We start from the raw sequence: 23,058 nt of genomic DNA on the forward strand, positions 1-23,058 counted from the left end.
AAAACCAAATAGGATGACCTTAAGAATGGAGAAGAAATAACAAACCAGAATTAATCAAAAGGAAAACTGAAGCTACGTTAATTGCCAGCGATGCAGAATGTAGGATATAGAATATTGAGAAAGAAATCAATGAATTTCACAGCAGGGCTACTTCATTAAAAGTATATATGATCTTAAATATATATTTATATAACACATTGTAGAATTGTCAAGGGAAATGCACAAAGCCACAATTACATGCATTGATTTCAGTTTTCCTCTATTGATAATTTATACCAGAGACAGAAAATCAGTAAAATACAAATACTGATAATTATTTTAGATCATCAGAAACTAATTAACATTAAAGAATAGTCCACCTAACAACATATACATTCATTGTATATTTTTTCAAAGTATCAGATGAAATTTATAACGATAATTTTAACTAATTATCTTAGTTACTTTTTTATTGATGTGAAGAGATTCCATGACCAAAACAATTTATAAAAGAAAACATAATTCAGCATTGTAATGGCATAATGGCACATGTTGATGGAAAACTTCAGTGCTGTGGTGTCAAAATTTAGTGCTGTGATGTTACAATCTGGTTTTCAGATGTCTCAATGCAAAATTAATTATGAAGGCATGACAGAGCATTGTGATAAAAATGAAACAGTAATGCCAAAATTCAACATTGTAATGTCCTAATGCAGCATTGTCAGGGAACAATGGAGAATTATGATATGAAAATTCCAAATTGTGGTGTTAGAATACAGCATTTAGATGGAAAAAGTGAGCACTATGATAGTGTAATTGAGCAGCGTGGTGTCACAATTCAACATGGTGAGGAAAGAATTCCACATAGAGGTATTACAATGGAGTATTATGTGTTGGGAGCAGTGAGACCCCAGATCCTGAATTTCTTGTAATCCCCTGATCTGAGTGCCTACAGCTGCTCTGAGCAGGAGACATTCAGGAGTTCCTGATGACAGGAGAGTGGTTTCTGGTGGATTTGGCTGGGACATGGCTATCTATATAATCTGCCCCTGAGCACAATAAAGAGGGCATTCTAAAAATCAAAAAAAAAAAAAAAAAAAAAAAGAGGGCATTCTTGGGGAATTCAAGGATGACCCGTGTCGCTGTCTCTCTGTCTGTGTGCGTCTGTGTATTTTAATCTCCAGCTCCCTTGCCCAAAGCTCGCGAACTGGGTAATAGTGCACAAAGCGCAGACACGGGGGCGCAGTGCGCGGCAATTATGTTGGTGACACAATGGCACACTGTGATTCCACAATGAAAAATTATGCTGTCTTGATGGTGTGCTGGGTTCTCATCATACAGCATTGTGACGGCACAATGGAGCCATTCCATGTTCTTTCTTCATTTTATACTTCTCTTACTTTATGCCAATTTAATGGACACTTTTGTCCGCCTCCCACATCTTCTCTTCTTCCCTCTTATTCATTTTTTCTTCCCTTTTACCTCCCCCCACTTTAAAATACCGCCTACATTCTCCTGATTCCCCAAGTCCCCCCTCCTTCCCTTCTACCTTTTCTCTCCCCATCTCCCCTTACCCCCATCCCACCCCACCCCCAAGATCCTAATTTTCTCCCCGGCAATTGGGTCTACTTCCCTTAGCCAAGAGGATAACTATATGTTTTTCCTTGGGTTCACCTTCTTACTTAGCTTCTTTAGGTTCACCTATTGTAGACTCCGTGGCCCTAATTTATGGCTAGAAACCAATTATGAGCGAGTACATCCCATGTTCATCTTTTTGGGTCTGGGACACCTCACTCAGGATAGTGGGATAAAACCGGACTCTCTGAACATGGCGAACAATGAGGGCTGATGAGACACCAAGGACAATGGCACGGGGTTTTGATCCTACTTAATGTGCTGGCTTTGTGGAAGCCTAGCCAGTTTGGATGTTCACCTTCCTAGATATGGACGGAGGGGGGAGGACCTAGGACTTACCACAGGGCAGGGAACCTGGACTGCTCTGTGGACTGGAGAGGGAGGGGGAGAGGAGTGGGGGGAGGGGTAGAAGGGTGGGAGGAGGGGGAGAAGGGTGGGAGGAGGGGGAGGGAAATGGGAGGCTGGGAGGAGGTGGAAACTTGTTTTTTGTTTATGTTTTTTTTCTTCTTTTCTTAATAAAAAAAATTATTAAAAAAAAAAAAAGAATTTAAAATACCCTAAACATGCCATGAATCTCCTAAAATGGGAAAACGGAGCCTGTATCAAACTCAGCTAAGTACAAAACAATGTTTCCTGGTTACATATATTAAAAGCTTGTGAAACCTGGAAAAAAAAAATACCGCCTACAAAAATGAAGTGCAGATTTTTTTTTCATTCTTAGGCAATGCTGCTAATCTACAGCCTGCTGCAATTGCCTTTTACTGGAAGAGCACTTCTCAATCAGGGAGAAATCTTTTCTAATAGATTCTGGGCTCCTTCACTGTTCTGCTCTGAAAAATAGTGCTTTAATAACAAAAGCCAGTGTTTCCTGCTATTAGCTATCACTTGAATGATGGCTCTCCAAATGATATTAATAATTATTATCCTGTTACTCTAGCATTCTATGCATAGATATTGTATGGCATGAATATTTCATCAGATTTTTTTTTTTCGAGACAGGGTTTCTCTGTAGCTTTGGTGCCTGTCCAGGAACTAGCTCTTGTAGACCAGGCTGGCCTCGAACGCCCAGAGATCTGCCTGCCTCTGCCTCCCGAGTGCTGGGATTAAAGGCGTGCGCCACCATCGCCCGGCCTCCATCAGAAATTTTTTATGCTGAATATTCTTTTTTAAAAATATTTATTTATTATGTATACAATATTCTGTCTGTATACCTGCAGGCCAGAAGAGGGCACCAGACTCCATTACAGATGGTTGTGAGCCACCATGTGGTTGTGGAGAATTGAACTCAGGACCTTTGGAAGAGCAGGAAATGCTCTTAATCGCTGAGCCATCTCTCCAGCCCCTATGCTGAATATTCTTATACATGCCATTTTGTTCTGCTGTAATAAAAACATACAATCTCGTACATTATAAAAAGCATACAAATGAATGGAAATAGAAAACACTATCCTGAGTGAGGTAAGCCAGACCCAAAAAGAGGAACATGGGATGTACTCACTCATATTTGGTTTCTAGCCATAAATAAAGGACATTGAGCTTATAATTCGCTATCCTAGAGAAGCTAAATAAGAAGGTGAATCCAAAGACAAACATATAGGCATCCTCCTGAATATTAACCTTCATCAGGCGATGAAAGGAGACAGAGACAGAGACCCACATTGGAGCACCGGACATATATCTCAAGGTCCAAATCAGGAGCAGAAGGAGAGAGAGCACGAGCAAGGAACTCAGGACCGCAAGGGGTGCACCCACACACTGAGACAATGGGGATGTTCTATTGGGAACTCACCAAGGCCAGCTGGCCTGGGGCTGAAAAAGCCTGGGATAAAACCAGACTCTCTGAATATAGCTGACAATGAGGACTACTGAGAACTCAAGAACAATGGCAATGGGTTTCTGATCCTACTGCACGTACTGGCTTTGTGGGAGCCTAGGCAGTTTGGATGCTCAACTTACTAGACCTGGATGGAGGTGGGGGTTCCTTGGACTTCCCACAGGGCAGGGAACCCTGATTGCTCTTCAAGGCTGATGGGGGGGGACCTAACTGGGGGAGGGAGGGGAATGGGAGGCGGTGGCGGGGAAGAGACAGAAATCTTTAATAAATAAATAAATTTAAAAAAAAAAAGAGTCTCACTTCCTAGTTGTGGTGATTTTAGACCTAAGCAGATGTGTGGATATTGTCAGTGCATAATGCTGATTGATAAAACAAAGGAGGAGGAAATAAGACATGGTGACCCAAGAAACAAGAGTTGGGAACAGGAGAAGCAGGAGTTGCTGTTTGTTTGTTTGTTTGTTTGTTTAAATAAACTTACTTATGAAAAAGTCCCTTCTATCCAGGCCTGAGTCACACCAATGATACAGCATTAATTCAAGTATTGGTACAGTCACCAAAATCTAATGATGTCCATGAGGGCCACCTCTAACAATTCTGCCACCTCAGCACTACTAACTCTGGACACTTTGCTTCCAGCACATGGACCTCTGGGGCATAACTCACATCTTGTACACGAGGTAGGTTCTTTTGTGGGGTAAAAAGGAGTAGAAATACCTTTGTAATTCTATTTAACTTCCAAAGACTATTTCAGTTCATTCGTCTATCAGGAGTGTGACATATGCTTGTAATTCTGTTGGGAATTGCTGTTGTTCTTTATTCTTTCCTATTGAGATAGGCTTTTCCCTTAGGATTTCCCCTAATGAATTCATGAATGTTTCAGTTCATTTTGGCTATTAACGATTTGTTATTTCTGTGTTCTGAAGTCATCATCTCCCGGATTGCATTGGGTTTTTGTGTTTGTTCAGTTGGAGAAAGACTGCATTTATAACTTCGCTCTGGAAACTGGAGATAAGGACTTGGTGGTTGAGAGTACTTACTGTTCTTATGTAGAACTTGGGGTTGGTTCCCTGCTCCAATTTGGTGGCTCACAGCCACCACCTGCATCTCCAGTTTCAAGGGATCCAATGCTCTCTTCCAGCCTCAGAGGGCATTGCACACAGGTGATGTACTTGCATACTTGCAGGCAAAACACTGATACACAAAAGTAAAAATAAGCAAATATTTAAAACTAACTCTTCACATTTGCAAGGTTTGAGATGTTTCATTTGAAGGTTTTTCACTTTGTGTGTGTTGTGTGTGTGTGTGTGTGTGTGTGTGTGTGTGTGTCCATCTGTCTGTCTGTCTGTCTATACTGCCACAGTGTGTCTGTAGAGGTCAGGTAATCAACTTCTTAGAGTTGATTCTCTCTTTCTACCATGTGGGCCTTGGGGATCAAAGTCATCATATGTAGAGGGTATTCACTCCACCCATGTCCTTGGGTGATACTTCTTGTCTGCCTATGCGACCTCTTATAAAAAAGGAGGGAGGGGGTTGTGCTCTCTTGGGTGGTGAAGACTGGGTCAGGCAATATGATGCAGTATGTGATTGGTCCCCATCTTTCCAAGGATTCTGCGACTGGGTTTATCATATTCCATATTTGTGAGTGCATCCCCCCTTTCCTACCTTACTAAATTCTTGATACAGACACACATGGATTTCTTTAACAATCGGGATTGACCACAAGCACCCTTTTTATTGGTTGAGGCATTTCAATGGCCTCATGGTTTGTTTCATAACTCTACAAAAAAACTTCAACAATTTTTATAAAACTGGTTACCCATCATGCTTTGAGACATAGCAAATGTTCATATCTATGACTTAAACACACATACTGATGGACTATGGTTTTCTTATTTAAAAGCTAAAGAAGGTATTTACAAAGACCAGTGTGGTAACCATGAAGTTGAGATTAAGTACTTTAACAGGTAACTCAGCAGTGGAATGAAACTAAAAAAAAAAAAAAAAAAAAAAAAAAAAAGTTTTAAAACCATTCCCACCTGGAGAGCTTTGCAATGTTTAACTTTTTTTTTTTTATCAGACTTTACTACAAAGGTAGCCACTGTTCACTCTTAGGAAAAGTAATCTAGAAAAGACAAATATTTACATCAAGTGGGAAAGCAAAGAGAAATAAGACAATTTATCCACCAGAATACATGTTGTGACAGGGTCATATTCTGTTATCATAAAGCTTTTGATTTCAAATTGTAATCAACACATTTAAGTGAAGTTTAATTATGTCTCGGATATAGTCCAACTTCCTGTTGAAACCCACAGGCTTGGTTCTTTTGCACAAAAAGACATTAAGCTGAAGTGTGCCCTTTGCTCTGCTCCTTTGGGGTCCTAATAGTAAAGAGCTTGGAAAAGAAGTAGAACAGAGCAAAACAAGCCAGCCTCTAAGTTGTGATAGAATTTATAATTATTGTTCTGGTGACATCAGCAGAGATTGTGTTTATTCTTAGTGCCTAGACTTTGAGATTATTGTTTTTTGTTGTTATTGTTCATATTTGTTCAATAATCTACATATTAATCTTTGTATCACAAAAATCCTTATTTCTGTACATTTGTCTTTTCCTTTTCATAATGCTGAACTCTTTATTTAAAGCAACATGAGTTACAAATTTAGAAATTCAAAACACCCAGTAAGGATGGGCTATAGAGCTGGCTCAGGGATTAAGAGTATTTACTGCCATTTTGGAGGTTCAGGGTTTCCTTTTCAGTGCCCATGTCAAGCAACATACAAGAGGCTATAACTTCAGTTCCAGGACACCCTTTTCTGGTCTTCAGAGGCCACTGAACTTCCATACGCATACCTTACCTATATGCACATAATTTAAAAATTCTTTTTAAAATTCGGTAAAGAAATGTATGTTTATTCAGAGAGTGACAGAAAGAAAAATAAGACAATCTTTTTACCCTAAAGAGTATGAAATAACCCAGGCCAGCCTGGGTCCTTAAGGTCTATGGGGAAGACATCCACAGGCCTGCGCTGCACCTTTCTGTCATGAATAGGTTAGGTCGTTATAATGAACAAATTTGTGGTGGAGAAATGGGAGAGAAAGAGAAGCAGAATGGTTCATGTGCTGTAGACAGAGGTGGAATTCAAGAAGCGAAGGTGGTGAGGAACAGGTTGATGTGGGTGGGTTCCTTACCACCTGGGGCCAGGGTGACATCCATGCCTGGACTGCTGCCACGGGCCATGTTTGGGGTATCCTTCTTCAATATACAGGCCTAGCATATCCAAGAGACTTTTCTGTAATCCAGGCTGGTTTCAAACTCAAAATTTCCTGACTCAGTCTCCTAAGTGGTGAGGCGACAGATGGGAATCAGTGTGTCTGTCTATTGTGTCTTCAAATTAAAACCACACTAACCAATGCACTCGATAATTCGCCTCTCAAAAAAATCATTTATAGACCTGCTCATTCTAAACACCGAAGTACCAAGTGCAGAGCATACTGCTAGGTATATTTGAAAATTTCCGTGACTGTTATTTTAAGATAAAGATGTCCCGAAACTTTCTTAATAGAAAATATAGAAAATTAATATTGGTTCTTTTAAGAAAAGTTTCATTAATTTGAATTTCACACTGCTCATTTGCTATTCAGTGAGCATATACATAGCTTGACCTGCCATTGCCTTAGGCAATATTAGTTTTCATACTGAAAAATATAAATCCAAGAAAGGAGAGATACTTCCAAACTTAACTGGCCAAAGAAACATTTAGAACAGACCCACATATCATCTATGTAAACAGTGTGCTTACTAATTAATGGATACTTTGCAAGCAGGTAGCTACAATATACACTAAAGAAAACCAATTCCCCAAAGCTCATAATCTAGTAAGACAGAGTGTCTCACTAAAAGCGCAGACTCTTACATCCACTGGACTACATATTATTATTTGGGTGCTGTCTTTGTAGCATATGCATTGTAGAGGTTTAGTGCTATCCAGAATGTCTGTCTTATACCAGTTATTAGTTGTCATTCTCTCTTGAGAAAAAGTATGTCTATACATATTGCTAATGTCTCCTAATATCACAATCACCCATAATGAAAAATGACCATAAAATGGAATGGAGGCTCTTGGTGAAATTGCAGCTCCAGTCATGGGTCCAGGCTGGTGGCCTGTGCAGGTGTGGCACCGTGTGATCTCCCAGAGAGTAGCCCTATCATGGCTTCAGTTCTCTAGCTTTTGTGGTTGGGAAAGCAATGGCTTCTGGCAGGGCCTGTGACTTCCTTGACACCTAACGTGGCATATGGCCAGTACTGTGGTCCTGAAACGGCAACACTTGCCTGCAACCGGGCACTGCAGGTCACAGTGATGTCAAGTTTGACAGAGACCTGCTCATTTCAACTCTGAGGCAAGAAAATGTAGGACGTATTTGTTTGATCAAGGTTCCTCCAGAAATGAGATACACAGACTTTCACTTGATGTCTACACACCATGCAATACTTTTTTAAATTGACTTTTATTGAGCTCTACATTATCCTCTGTTGTAAGTATGGCATGTGGAGATGTTGTTAAGTTTGACATTAGAAATGTGAAAGTGGTCAGCAGGTCAAGACTGAAAGGAAGGACGCTGATGGCTAGCTGCATGGAGATTCGGACAGTATGGTGATCCATTGGATGCTTCCAGAAACTAGAAAAACCTATGAATTAGAGAAATTGTATAATACAAGCTCTTTTTGATGACAGGTTTGCTCAGTGAAGAAGTTACCTAATACTTCGTTCTTGTAATAGAAAATGACATGTCAGCTCTGACTCCAGTGGAGTTAAAATGTTAATAAAACAAAGTGAATAATTTTTTATTCCTAGACATGACTAAGCCACCAGGAAATGTAGCCCCCACCATACCTACTCATCACTAAAAGTCTCATCTACCTTTTGGACACTCATGCTGAGGAGTGGCTATAGACAAATTAGCTCATCAACTAGAACAAGTAATTCAATTCCAAGTTTTCAGCACATTGACTTCACTCTTGAGACCTACTTATCAGGATTACCAGGGGTAGAACTGATTCCCGAGATTAACTCCAGCACTCTGGCTAGATTATTAATTTTAGCTAAATGTAAATCTTGTTTATCATGGAATGGTCTAAATTTGAAAAATATAGTACAAAAATCCTCACCTGCCTCATCCCCCCCTTCCCCATCATGCTTCTCAGAGGTGACTGAGTACATGAGTGGTAGAGGGTACTCTTCTAGGATAGAATCTTGACAACCCTTTCAGAACACTCCATATGGTAGAAGAAAGCAGAATGTTAGCAAAAGTCATGTAAATATTAATAGGGTAATCAAGGCTTATATTAATGTACCAGGCAGGGGCTGCTTTACTGCCACGTGTAAGATATATATTTGTGGAAAAAAATAAAGTTAAAATGTTAAACAAGACCCTAATGATGTGTTTATTAACAGTGAAATACTGCAACAGGCCAGTGTATCTGGATGAGCATATATTCTGAAAGTTTGTTTTGAAGAAGAAATACTGGCACAAATTAGATCAAAATTTGAATAATTGGGTGGTGTGTGCACAGGAGAGGATTGGGTTCATAGCTTTGACTTAAGAAGGTACTTGGTGAAGAACAACCGTTTGGCAGCAGTCTGGCATTCTAAGATGGACATAGATCACGGGGTTCCCATAGAATACATGACTTCTCAGAAAGAGGAAAGCCCATAACATTAATTAGAAGCATTTGTCTGCATGGAATAAGGTTTTTTACAGTTTGAATGGTGGCAGCCCACTAATACCTTTTAATTTTTGTATCTTGTCCATCCAAAGAGTGTGAACTGAAGGTGTTTGTGATGAACTCCCAGTCCAATAATGCAATAGTGTTGCAGTGAGGAAAGAAACAAGAGCACTATCCCTCTTGGAGTTGTTTAGCCAATGTGAACCCAGTTTTGAGTTATCTATTCATGCTTCCTGCGTCTTCTGTCCTTTGTCTGGTATATGAGTCTGAATCTGTGCAAGCCTGGAAGCTGGCTGTTTCTGTCCCTGTTTCCATGTGAGATTGTGTGTGTGTGTGTGTGTGTGTGTGTGTGTGTGTGTGTGTGTGTATGTACAGTTCTGTCTGTTGCATGGCTGTATATTTGGTGCTCTGTCTGCGTGCGTCCCTAACAAAGATCTTCTCCCTGTGTTTATTGAACAGTACAGAAAGCATCACACAGGGAAAAATGGTAAATTTCACAGAAATCATGGACAGAATTTTAAAAGGGATTGAGTCACTGACTCTAACTGACTCAAACAACAGACAGTACTACAAATATCCTAGTTTCTCAACCAATCATAAATATATTAAATTTAGAAGCTTGCTCCTGCATTTGCTACCTTCAGCAAATGATATATATGTATTGTTCTGAATCGGGCATGCAAGAGTACATAATTTAAGATTACAGCTGTGTATTAGTTTAGGTCATGAAAGTTGATTACATGGAAAGTCGAAGGCAGATAAGGTTAGGGCTTACATTGCTCTCTTAAAAAACTGGTTAAGCAAATAGGCTGAGTATGCAATAGGCTAACAAAATTAAGTATCCTCAAGTGCATTCTTAACTCTGGATGTGAGATTCAACAAAAGTTCCTATCTCTTAGGATGTAAGAAGACTTTTCATAGCATTGCATCAACACAAAGGAGGGCTTAGTCGTAAATTAAGGTCTTTATATGTTTTGGTAACAGAGAGCATACCCCAAGAATCCTTTTATTAAATAGGTAAAGCTGCATGCTTCTTGTTGCTCGCAATATTTTTTTTTCAAATTTTGTTTGAGAAGCGGGTGGTTTTGATGTAGTGTATCTAGGAACTGAGGTAAGTCTTCTTAGATTTTTATAAAAGATATTTAATCAATCTCTTGTGTGTGAGGCATTACATATATTCCTTCTGTTTGTAGCCATCACTCCACATTCCATGTTTGGGTCACTGCACCTATTTAATTCTTTCCTTTTCTCTGCTATTATTTCCTCCACTTTTTATTTCTCCCATTTCTCAAACTGATGGATGGGATTCCATCATTAAGCCTACCAAGTGAGGTGATGGAATACTTGTCAAAATTTAGGATGGAGAAAAATCCAGATGAATTTACCGCTTGTGTCTTAGTGTTTTAGGATGAATGGTAAAAATTTCTAATAGTACTTTGCCCTCACTGCTTGCCTCATTTCTATGTTAGTCCTACTGCAACAAGGTGCTTTTAGCACCACCAGGTAAAAATTCAGTAAATTCCTGAGATATTCAATAACCGAGAGTCTAGGTTGACAAGTTCCTACTTGACTTACTTTTCAAAAAGTGGAACACACTGTTAACCCCATTTTTGATTTGATATTTCACCCAGATGTATCACGACCTGCCTTATTTCGGGAGTATCTTTCTTCATATGAAACACAGGCCCATTCCTAAATGAACTCTGCTCTCAGTGGACTAATTTCTAATTTCATGACTCAGACAGCATTTGTGGTGAAGGAAATATTTTACTAATGCTCCTACTTTTAGAAAAATGATTCAATAATTTGCAAATCAAAAGTAAATAAGAATAAAGAGACAATTGAGCAAGTGTTTATATAGAAAGCAAGAGAGCTTTAAAAAATAACCCTACAAACAAACAAATGAGGAGCAGAAGGAGGGAAAACATGAGCAAGGAAGTCAGGACCATGAGGGTTGCACCCCCCCACTGTGACAGTGGAACTGATCTATTGGGAGCTCACCAAGGCCAGCGGGACTGGGACTGAATAAGTATGGGATGAAACCGGAATTTCTGAACGTGGCGGACAATGAAGGCTGATGAGAAGCCAAGGACAATGGCACTAGGTTTCGATCCTAATACATGAACTGGCTTTCGGGAGCCTAGCCTGTTTGGATGCTCACCTTCCTGGTCCTGGATAGAAGTGGGAGGACCTTGGACTGTCCGCAGGGCAGGGAATCTGAACTGCTCTTCATTCTCGAGAGAGAGGGGGAATGGAGTGGGGGGGATGGGGAGAGGGGGAGGGGAGTAGGAGGAGGGGGCGATGTGTGCGAGGAAGGGGAGGGAAATGGGAAATTTTTTTTTGCAACAACTAAAAAAAAATAAACAAAAATAAATAAATAAATAAAAATAAATAAATAAACAAAATAACTATTATTATAATTTCATGACAAGTAAATAATTGCTCTTATTTTAAAGGCAAGTCCTAATAATATTATGTTTTATATATCATGGCATATCAATTTCAACTTATAAATAATTTAAACAAAATCTTCTGAATTAGGAGTGTTCACAATCTTACTTGAAAAATAATATATATTAACATCCATTTCCTAATAGTATCAAGATTGCTTTGGTGGTTTATAATTCAACTGGCATCAAACAATATTTAAAACTCATGAAATTAGCATTTTCATTTAACACTGTGACATGTGGCTAAAATTTTCATTCATTAGAATTTGCACAAAAAAACTTCAATTTTGTCTATGAGAGAAGACATAAGAAATAACAACACAGATTTGTGTTGAAACAATTGTTAATATAATTGTTAATTCTGCTGATTTGAAAAAAAATAAGGAATGTGGCTACAGCAGCAGTCTGATCTTCAGACATATGTAATAAAAAGACATTTGCTAAAGTGGAAATACTAAGATTGAGGAACTCTCTAAATATTGTTTCTGAAACTAAAATAAGACAATGAATCTCTGTATTAAATCTAAAAGCTACAGAAGCAAGAAAATATCCGATTTATATGTGAGGACTGGATAGTTTATTTACTAAAATTATTTCTGGCTAAATCTATTTTACTAAAAATGTGCACAACTTAATTCTACCATTAGTGCAAATATTTTTTGTTTGTTTTTGAGTAGGCAAGGACAAAACATTTGTAAGACCACATAATAGGCTTCTGGAATAGTTATCATTCACCATTCCCTAGAACTTGTAAAAATTGGTGCTAACTTAACATTTAAAAAAATGGGATGAAATTTAATTTTTGAAAAGAAATATAACTTCTGAGGACTTAAAGATGAGATAATTCTACTCACTCATACTTATGTACCCTCAAATTATCTATTGGCATTGGAGAATGTATTACTTAATGCTTAAAAAAGATGAAATACATTTAAAAGCACACAAATATAAGTAAAGAAGGCATGTTTCAAAGAGCAAAAGATCAAAGAAGGAAGCACAGGGAATTATACCTGGGAATAGTGCAGGATAGTTTGAGCTGATGTTCCTGCTGGACACTGCCCCAAGTACACGTCCATCCGGCTCTAGGGGAAAAGAAGCATGTGTACTGGTAAATAAAAATTTTTCAGAAGCAGGAAGCTTTCAAGACAGTAGAACTTTAACTTCTTTTAAAATTTAATTTTATTTAAAAAAACAAAACTATCTCTTTGCATTTTACATACCAACCCAGTTCCCATTTACTCCTCTCTTCCCATGCCTTCCACCTTCCCTCAATCCACTCTTCAAAGAGAATTAGGCACATGGCTTTGAGGCAGGACCAAGGCCCTCTCTACTATATCTAGGCTGAGCATGATGTCCATCCAGAGGGAATGGGCTCCAAAACGCCAGTACAAGCAGTAGTTTTATTCTTGTGATTTAACTATTTTTTCAGTTTGAAAAGAGCAAACTTTCACTGCAGAATAAAAATCGAAATTTTTGGATTCACCTTCTTATTTAGCTTCTCTAGGAACATGAATTATAAGCTCCTACTGCACGTACTGGCTTTGTGGGAGCCTAGGCAGTTGGGATGCTCACCTTAGGAGACCTGGATAGAGGTGGGCAGTCCTTGGGCTTCCCACAGGTCAGGGAACCCTGATTGCTCTTCGAGCAGATGAGGGAGGGGGACTTGATCGGGGGAGGGGGAGGGAAATGGGAAGCGGTTGCGGGGACGAGGCAGAAATCCTTAATAAATAAATAAATTAAAAAAAATAAAAAAAATAAAAAATCGAATTTTTTTTGTGCAAGAAAGTAGTTAGCAAAATTACATTTCCTCAAAGACCCTTTCAAATGAGTGACTAGTGAAAAGATTACTGACACCAAATCTATTAAAATGAAGGTGGAAGACACAGCTTAAAAATCTTGAACCTGTGATATTCAGTGAAATTTATGAATTCCATGAAACTGTATTTTTACATTAGAAATTATATGTTTGGTGAATGCTGACTTACATTAATTACATAAAATAAGTTAAGATAATAATATAATGGGTGGACAAATTGCCTAGATTTTATTATTTACCTTTGGAGATAATAATATGTCATTATTATACTATCAGCAAACAAAAAATTAACTTAAAACCAAAATCATACCTCATTTAAATTTTTTGGATTATATCCAAATAGTAACATAAGCATATTATTACAAATGGTTCCAACTAGTTCATTCTGGCAGATAAACTGACCAATATAGGTAGCTTGTGAGGGAGATACAAAGTCCTTTTCTCCAATCAGTATCTGAAAACTACAGAAGTGAAGACCAGCTGTTAGAAGGAGACTTCTTTCCAAAGAACAAGCAAGAAGAAAAGGGATGGAAAAGAGATCCTGTAAAATATTAATGAATTGTGTCATGATTTACTTTATTATGATGCCTTTTTATACATGATGGAGGAAGGTTTTCCAATAAAATATCATGAAATAAAAACACTTTTTACCAATTCAACAAGAAAATAATATTTTTGGGTGTAATGAATTTTCTAGATTGATGAAAAATTTCTGTATATTTGGTGGTGGTTATATCAATTTATAAATTTGTCTACAAACATTGAAAACAATAATGGTAATGGATACATTCAAATATAAATGTATAAATTAATTGCATTAATGAATGATATGGCTTCTAAAATTAAATATGAAAAAATATTAAAAGGATTGACCCATAGATTAAGTGATTTAAATGAATATCCATGGTACCTGACGTGTTCTTGTTGAAATAAGTGATTTGGTATGCAGAACTGAATTATTAAAGAAATATACATCATGGAAAATAATTCATTATGAATATATTCAGTTTACATGTAAAGAAAACAACCTACATATGGGAATTTGAAATAGGATATGTATGAATGACAAGAAACATCTATCTATACATGGATACAAATGCTAGAGAAACCAAGTTCTTTTCAAAAATACAAAAAAAAAAATCCTAAATTTGTCAGGATTACTTCTACCCCAAATCAATTCTTTCAGAGTCAATTTATGATATCTTTGGAGTTTATCAAATGCATATAACAATTCCTATTGTGTTTATGAAAATGGTGACTCTTACTGAGGGTGATGTATGGTGAGACCTGGTTAGATTATCATTTTCTTCTCTCCCAGCTTCTTCATCAGTTTGAGAGACAAGACCTGACTATCAATCCTCTTTTGTACACAAGCAGCTGCAACAACTAGGGTGGAATGAATTGGCTGAAGACTTCAAAAACACCAAGTATTCAATGGATTGACAGGACAAAAATCAGCCAAGAAATAGAATTATAAGGAACATAACTCAGTATCTATCACAAACCCACAGCAATGGTCGTACTAAATGAAAGAAACTCACATTTGCTATAAAATCAGGAATGAATTAATGTTACCTACTTTCTCCCTTTTAATTCATATATTTCTTCAATTCTTAATAAATCAATAAAGATAAGGGAAAGAAATTAAAGGTATATATAAATATAACATAAGAATATATATTATATTTAAAGGAATATAGAGATGAAGTCAAATTATACATAATTGCAGATAGTACAATCTTCTATATGAGTGATGTGGGATTCCCCTCTTTATTGTATAATATTATTGGTTAATAAATAAACTGCTTTGGGACTATAGCAGAGCTATAAGGGAACAGAGGTAAGTGGGGGAAACTGAACAGAATGCTAGGAGGGAGGAGGAGAAGTTAAAGAGAAGCTATGTAGCCCTGCTGGAGACAGATGCCAGAATTTTACCTGGTAAGCCACAGCCACATGGCAATACACAGATTACTAGTAATGGGTTAAATTAAGAAGTAAGTTTTATCCAATAAAAAGCTAGAGCTAAGGGAACAAGCAATGTTTTAATTAATACAGGGTTTGTGTGATTATTTTTGGGTTTGAGCCAGACAGTTAGGAAACAAACAAGCGTTCTCCTTACTGCAACATGAGAGACTAAAAAATTAACCAGAACATTTTCTGGAGAAACAAGAAACAAAACTAATAAGCACAGTTATCAGTTTTCCTATATGCCAGTTATATACACAATGAAAAGAAAATCAGGGTGAAAGAAATCCCTTTCAAATGAGCTCCAAAGCATTTAAATACTTAGGAATAAATCTAAACAAGGAAGTAAAGAAAAACTTGTAGGAGGAAAGACCTTACAAAAACTTAATAAATGAAAACCTACAAAGAACCTGATAAATAACAAAACAAATAGATAAATCACAAACTATGTAGACTAGGATGATCAATAGAGAAAAAGTTCAAAATCTCTAGTCAGTTGACAAATGCAAATTAAAATTATTAAGATTCCACCTTAATAAAGAAATCACACTCCCAAGTAGACCTAAGTGGTCTCTGACAAATGGGTACGTGTGCATGCTCTCTCTCTCTCTCTCTCTCTCTCTCTCTCTCTCTCTCACACACACACACACACACACACAAACATCACTGTCTTAGTTTCTTTTTTATTGCCATGATAAAGACCATGACCAAAAGCAATTTTGGTAAGAAAAAGGCCATTATTGCTGCTTTAGATGTAAAATTTCCAATGGCTTTACTTATCTTTTGTTACCATATCCCCTACAGATTTTGTCAGATATATACATGAGCCATCTAATTATATAATGACTTCAAGAACAGAACATAGATTAAGCAGTGGCAAGACAATGGTGAACACAAAAGAAAAAAAAACACACACACATATCCATTTGATTGAAAACTGAGAAGAATTAAAGGTTACGATGGTAAGGTTGGTAAAATCTAGATTACACATTTGCATATAATAGGAAGCTACTTCTTGAAATACAGTCAAGAGAACCAAACCTTGAACACTGTTGGTGGGATGTTTGCAAACAGCCGAAGAACACTTGTGTATCTGCCAGTACAAACCGGACTCAGTGAAAAGTAGATTTTGATTTTTTGGGCCAGTTGTGCATTGGATGAAAATGCTCTAAATGCTGAAAGAAAGTAAAGTAAGTGACCAGAGTTCTCTCCTGCTTTGAATTTCTTGTGTCATTTGACAAGTTTGTAATTGATATTTCTAACAATGAAATTTTTGTAAAAAAATTTCTTAATTCCCCCAAAACACAATATAGTCAGGTTTTACTCAACGTACCAATAGTACTGCCCTGGGAGTAGCCGACATAGTATAATTGCTTTTGTCCCATTTTCTGAAGGATGAAATCAATGGTGGCTGGAAGATCATATTTTATCATTTGGTCAAAACTGCATTAAAAGCAGACCACAAAACCTTCATTATTTATGAGTAATTAGAATTTACAGTGTGTTTTAAATTATGACCTTACGAGTCCCAGGGTGTGAGTTCTGGGTACTAAGAGAACATTGATCAGATACTGTCTATGTCCCTGCTTGAGACTGCCAATTCATTCAGTGCCCTCAAAATATCTGTTATGTTCCTGTGATTTTGAAGACGGAGTGAAGCTTAGAAATCTTGCTATGACCATGGCCAGATAAATGCTCAGATAAATTTCAGAGCTTGTTTTTTTTTCTACAAATTTCTATGACATTACAACATTCAAGATTTCGATAGTATAAACAAGAAGCATAAACTATTAGAAATTTTACAGGACTCAGTAAATCTAAAGATCTGAATATTGAAGGAGTAATATATCAGGAATCAATTCAACTAAATTTTCTACTAAATAGTGAAAGAATTTAATTGTCTGCATTTTGATTTGCCCTTGTTACTTCTTAAAAATAAGATGATTTTCACTAGAGTGAAATCAAGTTTTGGATAATAAGATTACACATATTGTTTGTATTCAGGAAGTTGTATGAAGATTTTTTTAAGCAATAGGTAGATGGGCAAAGAAATAGATAAGTGAGTGGCAAAGGTCAAAACAATAAATTATATATTTTACTCATACTTTTGTCTTAATAACCAAAATAAAAGTCATAAGCAAGTCATTACACATAAATCAAAATATATTTGATAATTAGACATTTAAAGAAAATCCCCGTTCTTGTTCAAGGAATTTAGATTAACATTAATAATCATTAACACATTTAACTGGGGAGATTTTCCAGGTGGAACAATGTTTTCAATGCAAACACAGGGCCATGATACCCAGAATCCAGGTAAAAATAAAAGTTGATCCAGTGGTAGCAGTGGGAAATCCCTTCATTGGGGAGGTAGACAAAGGAGACTCCTTGAACCTTGCTGGCCAAGCAGTCCACTGAGTTGGGACACCGCAGGTTCAGTGAGAGACCCTGTATCCAAAAATATGATGGCAATCACTTAAGGGAGGTAGGTGATCAACCTGTGGCTTCCAAAGGCACTTCACATATATAAATCAAACTAAACTAATACATGAGCACAGCTGTTGGGAATAACACACTCCACCAAGTATCTCTTCCAACCTAAATGCTCAGAATTCCTTAGAATTAGGGTCCATGTACACATGTTTCCTGGCATAGATATTGCCTCTGCTATTTCCCATCCACACATGGTAACCAGCATCTGCCAGCAGGAAGCCCAGACTATTGTTGGCAATGTTGGCAACCCAGATGCCAGACGTTAATGTCTATCCATGTTGCAAGTAAACTACTGGCTTTGGTGCTGAAAGAAATAAAAGGAAAGTATTGCTGTTACTACTTGTAATAGTGGTAATAGTACTATTATTATTATGATTATTACTGGTATTATTAGTTGTAGTAGCTTAATTAAATTTATGTGTATTGGCATTTTGCCTGTATGTATCCCTATGTACCACATTTGTACCAGGTGCCCAAAGAGGACAGAAGAGGGTATTGGATCCCCTACATAGGGAGTTACAAATAGTTGTGATCTGCTGTGTAGTTACTCACAATTGAATCTGGAAAAAGAGTCAGTGCTCTTAACTAATGAGTGAGTCATCTTCAAGCCCTAATGATATTATTGTTACCACCACCATTATTTTAGTGTGTTAACCCATGGGTACATTATGACATTTCCAAATTTAGATAAATATATTGCTCATATAAATCTTATTACTTCTGTTTGCCTACTCTCCCTCCAAGAAGATATTTTACAATTGAACTTTGAAATCTTATATCGTACAGCTGAAGTCAATTGACTTGTAACCCAAAGTGGTGCGTCAAGACTTCATTGCCCTTCATGTCATGTTAGTAAACACCATTCCATATTCTTTTTTTGTTTGTTTGTTTTGTTGGGTTTTTTTTGATTTTTTTTTATTGAGAAAAGGAGAAAAAAAAACAAGTTTCCACCTCCTCCCAGCCTCCCATTTCCCTCCCCCTCCTCCCACCCTTCTCCCCCTCCTCCCACTCTTCTCCCCCTCCCCCCACCCTTATCCCCCTCCTTCTCCAGTCCAAAGAGCAGTCCGGGCCATTTCATATTCTTCATGACAAAAGAATTGTGGCAGTTGTAAGATCATGGCCTTCTCCTGCTCCATTTTACTCTTACAGATATACACTTACTGAATATATTTTATTCCTATAATTTCACTGTTATGTTCTTTTCTGATAAGGAGTTCCTATCTAATGAAACTTTAGTATCAATGAGAAATATATGTAAGTAGGAATATTCTAGACCCAAAACATTACTAAGCAGATTATTAAGGGAGGGGGAACCTTGAACTTCTCCAGTATTTGTATACTCTGAGACCCATGACCTAGACACAGAGTAAAACAGCTTTCCTCTCTCCTCAGAAACAATAATGATAACACTATCATACTATCATAATACTAAAGCACCTGTACTAGTTATTTTTCTGTTGCATTGATAAAATACCATAAGCAAGGTAACTTATAGAGGGAAGTGTTTGTTTAGGTTTATGTTTCCAGAGGGACTAGTGTCTATCATGACATGGAGGTAATGCAGCAAGCAGCAGTAATGGCCCTAGGAATAAGAAGCTAAAAGCTCACATCTTCCAACACAAGCATGAACAGAGAGAGAGAACTTAAGAGTCTTGACACATTTCATCTCAATTCTGCCCCATACTATGCACTTCCTCCAGCAAAGCTGCACTACCTAAAGTGTCCCAAACAATGTCAGTAACTGATGAACAAGAATTTAAATACGTTAGTCTAGGGAGAATTTTCTCTTTCCAACCACATTAACCTACAGAATCAGGGTGCCTGGATTCACTGGCCCCTTCTTCATTTCAGAAAGCTAAATTCTAGGCAGATTATAACCTTTCTCACCATACAGGTGTCACTTAGGACCTCTTTACATAATGGACTCCGGGAGCTCTTAGCCACTTAGTTTAGATGTACCATTAAAAAACCCTGGATAGATTGTATTTAGCTCAGTGCATTTTCCTCTCACTTGAATCTTACCTGAATTACTCGAATTATTCTTTCCATAAGCAATACGGTTAATTGGGAGGATGTAACCATCTTCAGTCACAAACTCATATTCTTCACTTGAATAACCCCAGTAGGATATTATCTGACTCTAGAAAAAAAATGCAAAGTACTGAATTTCATGAGTTTTCTTAGTTCATCAATGCTATGATTCTCAGAATATTTTTGCTCTTGGTTACTATAATGTATACAAAAAATTTTTAAACCATAATAAATACATTAGTTTTAAAAGAATGCAAGACGCCGGGCGGTGGTGGCGCATGCCTGTAATCCCAGCACTTGGGAGGCAGAGGCAGGTGGATCTCTGTGAGTTCGAGGCCAGCCTGGTCTACAAAGGGAGTTCCAGGACAGGCTCCAAAGCTACAGAGAAACCCTGTCTCGAAAAAACAAACAAACAAACAAACAAACAAAAAAAAGAATGCAAGACAAAATATTTTTTGTTAGGGACAATGGGAACTTACAACATTTATATTGGCTTCGGGATTCCTGGTTTTCAGTTTAAGGGAGCAGAATGTCTTCTCCAGTGTAAGGAGGATGCACAATGTTTGCAGTAGCAACTGCATTTTAAATCTGCTGGGAAAGCATAGTTAGCATGCTGTAATAAGTGTCACAGTGTGAGCTCAGCTTACTGGGTGCACATTAGTCCACCTGTAACTCTCCAAATTGAAAGTTAGTCCCATCACCTCATAAGAGTCTGAGCAGTGCCTCTTTCCCTCTAAAGGAACAGCTTGGAAAAAATGAAAGATAACTACTGACCCACTTCTTACAAAATCCACTTGTCTCTCTCTTCCATTCCCATCAAAGTTTTTATGAAATGACCAGTCTTTCCGGAAAACTTCACAGAAAACACTTAGGGAGCCGAACAGCCCTAACTTACCTGGTTTATTAATGAGAATTTCTCATCTTGATGAAAGTCTGCTGAGTATGCTAATACAGATCCCCTTCCTGGGTGACATAAGAGAAAGGTTAGGAGGAAAGGTAGAAGGAAAGTATGCCGGCATGGTGACAGAGAACAGAGTTAGCAGTCATCGAGGATAGAACTTATGAGATCAAAAGTCCTGTGTTTAGTTCGCACTGCACACTGCCTTGTCAGTAACTGCAACTGTCGCAAGGATTCCACTAGTATTCTGAAATCACCAATACAAGTGCACAAATGCTATTAATAAACATTGAATATAGGTTCAAATCCCCTTGCCTGCAGAGATTCTGAACACGGTGCCTGTCTCTTGGTACTATTCTATTAATCACTAATGGAGGAGGGTCATCTGTTGCTTTCATTGGTTAATTAATAAAGAAACTGCTTGGCCTGTTAGGTCAGAACATAGGTGGGTGGAGTCGACAGAACAGAATGCTGGGAATAAAGGAAGTGACGTCAGATGTCATGGAGCCAGCCACCAGGTCCAGACATGCTGAATCTTTCCAGGTAAGCCACCATCTCGTGGTGCTACACAGATTACTATATATGGGTTAAAGCAAGATGTGAGAATTAGTCAATAAGAGACTAGAACTAATGGGCCAGGCAGTGTTTAAATGAATACAGATTGTGTGTTATTATTTCTGGGGCTAAGCTAGGTGGCCAGGAGCTGGGTGGCAGGAAGGCAACCTGCTGCTCCTTCTTAAAGCAGGCCCGCTTGCCTTATCACTACAAATCACCCACTTTTCTATTCAAGTTACTGTGGGAGAGATAGATGCCTGCATTGTCACGTGCATACTGTGTGTTGGCTTCTGTTCCTTCTTTGTTTTCTTTAGTTTCCCAAATATCCAGATGCCAAACAAGTGGGAAAAGAGAGAAAATGTATTTTTAGTGAAAACAATTATTTTAGCAATGTAATCAAAGTTATAAATTTCTAATTAAGTCACGTTTTACCTAAGATAAATATAAACTCCACCTATTACCATCTAAATTACTAATTGAAAAAAATGACATTCATAATTTCATGATCACATACTCATTGTCACAAAATACAGCTTCTTTAGGCTTTCTGAACTCCAGAAGAAATTTTTTTTCCATTCCTCCCTCCCCACTCATTATAAACAGTTGGGTGACTGTGTTCTTTGGATGTCCTTTTATATAATGTGCAGTGACTGCACATGCAGTGAACTCTGCCAATTGCCTATGTCAAACCAGTACATAAGCTCTCAAGGTGGACATTGTTCCAAAATCGCTATCCTGTACTGTTGACCACGAGATCTGTCACCTGTTAAAATCTTTCTTCTCACATCCTCATTGTCTGAGCACACTGTATCATAAACAATACAGCTTTCTTCGGCTTTTAAGTGGGGCAGAGATGACTTATCAAGAAAGATTTTTATTTAAAACCTTAAATATGATTCTGGTCTCCTGAGGAACTTTATGGTAATCAATATGAAGATGGAGTTATATAGAATTCTGACTGAATCACTGAAATGTGAACAGTCACATTTCTGCTGAACATGTGTGCCTCCCCCATCATCTCCTCTAGCCTCCGTTCTCCTTTATGCCCCTCCCACTCCTGTCAGTCCCCTCTGTTCCCTGGGTAGTTGCCCTTCCACTTTCATGTCTTGTGTCATATACTTTCATGTGCATGCACAGCTTTACCTATCTATATAAAATCTAGGAACTACAGAAGCAAGGATCCATGTGATTTGTATATGATGACTGGATAATTCTTTTAATATGATTATTTCTGATTAAATTTATTTTACTGCAAATATATACAACTCCATTGTTCTTATGACAGCAATATTCTTTATCAGTTTTTCTTTTGTAGGGTATCAGCATCAATTATGTAACTTAGCTGCTATGAACAGTGCTGCAGTAATAATTGATGTACAACTATGTCTGTAAGAGGTTGACTTGGAAACCTCAGTATTGCTGGATCATATGGGAGATCTATTGTAGTTCTTGAGATATGTTTTGTCTCTGAACTAATCATAAGAATAAATCTGTGAGACAATATTTTCAAGACATGAAGACAAAGAAACATTCAGGAACAGACTGAATGAAAACATTAATGAAATCAGATTTATAAAGCTGTTGGGGTTTAAAGAAAACAAATATCCAGCAATAAAAATATTAATGACCAACACTAACAAACACACATTCAGGTTCCCTACAAAAATAGAAAATGAAA

At 37.5% G+C, this 23,058-nt stretch overlaps 1 pseudogene; it reads right to left on the bottom strand.

The window, feature by feature from the left end:
* Positions 1-12,626: 12,626 nt before the first annotated feature.
* On the bottom strand, positions 12,627-20,508 carry LOC121454129 (annotated as a pseudogene).
* Positions 20,509-23,058: the final 2,550 nt, after the last annotated feature.

This window comes from Microtus oregoni, unplaced genomic scaffold (genome assembly GCF_018167655.1).
Source record: "Microtus oregoni isolate MIOR12 unplaced genomic scaffold, Mior012 000012F_ref0000307, whole genome shotgun sequence".
NCBI lineage: Eukaryota > Metazoa > Chordata > Mammalia > Rodentia > Cricetidae > Microtus > Microtus oregoni.